Consider the following 3,222-nt stretch of genomic DNA (forward strand, 5'->3'; position numbering starts at 1 on the left):
TGTGTATACATATATATATAGATGTATGATACCCTTTTTCACAATTTTTTTTAAAAAATCGAATTTTTGACCACTCATTTAGAGCTAACCTGTTTGTTTTTCTCGTATAAAAAAGTTTCCATCACATATACAAATGCATTGGGATATATACAAAAATGGAGAAGAGCTGTATCTCCACTGACACACTATAGAAAGCAAATTAGAACTACCTTCATTCATGTACTGAAAAATACAAAGTTGACTTCCAAAATGCAAGTAGAGCTTAAGTGGGTATAAAGTTTAAAAGAGGAGAGGCCCCAGTCAGTGTGCAGCTGCAACCATGGAGACCTCAAAAGAGCTTCCCCCTTGAAATCCCTCCCTTCCTGAGACTCAGGCCCCACCCCCCCATACCCCTTCCTCTGCTCCCTGCCTCCTCCTGCAGCTACATTCCATCTTTTCCATGGAGGAAAAGAAATCCTATGCTCTGTCCGGATGTCTGCTACCCAGAACCTCCACTTTTCGACCCTTTGCTGATGCAAGTAAGGGTGATGATCTGCTTCCTGCTAGCACTGAGCATTATATCCATATAAGAATTCAACAGAGAAATGACAGGAAGACCCTTACCACTGTCCAAGGGATCGATGATGATTATGATAAAAAGAAACTAGTGAAGGCATTTAAGAAATTTGCCTGCAGTGGTACTGTAATTGATCATCCAGAATATAGAGAAGTAATTCAGCTATAGGGTGACCAGCGCAAGAACATGTGCCATTTCCTCAGAGAGACTGGACTGGCTAAGGATGATGACCAGCTGAAGGTTCGTGGGTTTTAAGTGCTTCCGGCCCACTGAAGCTTAAGTGAGGATATCCTTGCAATGAGTAGAATTTCCTTTAGGTCTCTTGTCACAAGTTTAAAAACCTCACAGCTGATATAATGTAACCATTCGGGGTCTGCTTTTAAGTTGGACTAGCCTAACTCCCTCACGCAATCCGCTAAAAGGAGCCAAAAAAGACTGAGATAGAGAAGGAGAAATAGCCTACCATTACTATAGTATGTGCACGAATGCTTGCTTCTGACTAACGTGTACACCACACCTCTGACCTTGTATAGATAGGTAATCCCATGAATTACCAACTGGTAAACATTCAAATTTGAGGGATCCTATAAATTAATTAAAACTAATAAAACTATTAATCCTAACTTTAACAGATAAAGGGAGTGGAAGAGAGCCTCAGAGGATTCATTTGGTCATTTTCCTCAGCCTTTCAATATTATCAGTCCTAATTTCTCAATGAAAGATTTCACAAAAGACACTCCATTCTGTATTGAGATTTCAGTTTCAGCTATTAGCTGTGCCACTTACTAACTGAAAGGGATTACTGATCATTGATTGTGATTCTTTACCGCTCCCTGCCTCTCTGTTCCTCTCGATTTGACTGTGCAGTTCCTCCTACGAGAGGCAGAGAATGCGTTCTTCCTCACCAATGCTTGATCAATATGGTGAGTGGAAGTGACAGTGGGCCAACTTGGATCCAAGCTTTACAAGTAATGTTTTTTTTTTTTTTTTGCTTGCCCCACTTTCATTTCTGCTGTGATCATAGAAAAACATGTCCTAAGTGACCCAGAGTCCCAGAAGAATGAGGGACGCACAAAACTCACATGAACCTGTCCTAGGCCTGGAGCCAAACAAGCAAATCCAGCCATTTCCAACAAGCCACTGCCAAGTTGCAGCTGCATGAATGAGAAAACAAAAACAAAACAATGCTTTTTAGAGGACACTGAGTCTTGTTTTGTGCTATTTTTTGTTAGACAGCATTACAGTGGCAATTGTTGACTAATCCAGACATCAGTTACAGAACTAAGACACTGTTGGAAGAAAAACCGAAATGTGTTATGGTGGTTGAGAACAGAACAAGACAGGGCAGGGCGTACACAGGACCTGATATTGTAAAACATATTAGCTATTGTTTCTCAATTTCCTACCTAGTAAATCTGAAAGGCATGTAGCTAATTCACAAAGACAATATGAACATTTAATTGAATAGCATGTCCACTGTTTAACCAGTATTTGTTGCACAATAATTACACTCAAATTTTATAGACATTTTAATAAAAGTTACATAAAATAAAAATGGTAATTACAACATGTGAATCAGAGTTAATGAATCAACATTCAAGGACCTCCTAAATCACTACAGGAATGACTTTGGACATCCTGAACACCATGAAACGAAATACTATAAAATAGAGAATAAGCAGGAGCCAGATCATCAACCAGCATTATCTTACCCATATCCTGTCAAATGACTGCAGCCCAAACCCTCTCCAGATCTATTCAATTCCCGAAAGGATGCACAAAGCTCTTCTTAGTTAATATCTATTAAATGTTTATTACATGCCAGTAAATGCGATTAAACTCATAAATACTAACCCCACAGCAAACCCATCAAGTATATATGATATATTATTATTCCCAATTGATAGATGAGAAAACCAAGACACTGCAAGCAAGGTAACTTCCTCATCATTACAATTCTACTAGATGAAAAGATTAAGAATTGAACCCAGGATCATTGGATTATATACAGTTCGTGCTCTTGTCCCCTGTACTCTCCTGAAACTTTCTGATGCACAGAGGTCCTCACACCTGGCTGCACATGGAATCAACTGCAAAGCTTTGAAAATACACCCACCCCCTGGTCTAACCCCCATAGACTCCCACTTCATGGATCTGAATAGAAATCAGAGATTTTTAAACTATCCCATATGATTCTAGTGCATAGGTATGATTAATAACCTCCAGCACAATGAGAAGACAGTACAACACAGACGGTGAGAGCCTGGCTGCTCCCTTCAGACCACATAGGTCTGAACCCTAGCTCTGCTATATAGAGATACTCTGTCCTTGATTCTCAACATCCGCAACTGGGGATTATGACTGTACCGCTTCATAGGATTGTGACAGCATTTGTCAAGTGCTTAGAATAGTATCTAGATATAGTAATGGCCACTTTAGTGATTCTTAAAGAGAACAGGCTTGGAAAGATAAGTTGGTTCAAATTGATGTAACTCCAGCAGGAGTTTGGTGACACTGCGAAAATCACTAACTTTACGCCGTGACCTTCTCACCTACAAAGTGAGAATAATTGATAATCAATTGATAACCGATAATCTCCTTTTCTACCTCTCTCTCTCTCTTCTGAGTTTAATATTTTTTAGAATAAAAATATTGAACCACGGAAA

General features: G+C 39.4%; 1 pseudogene across 1 annotated transcript; it reads left to right on the top strand.

Moving 5' to 3' along the window:
• Positions 1–471: 471 nt before the first annotated feature.
• Positions 472–811, top strand: LOC309852132 (eukaryotic translation initiation factor 1 pseudogene; annotated as a pseudogene). Its single transcript has one exon. The product of its transcript is annotated as a eukaryotic translation initiation factor 1 pseudogene (transcript).
• The last annotated feature ends 2,411 nt before the right edge of the window (positions 812–3,222 follow it).

The sequence above is a fragment of the Mustela nivalis genome (genome assembly GCF_964662115.1).
Source record: "Mustela nivalis genome assembly, chromosome: 17".
NCBI lineage: Eukaryota > Metazoa > Chordata > Mammalia > Carnivora > Mustelidae > Mustela > Mustela nivalis.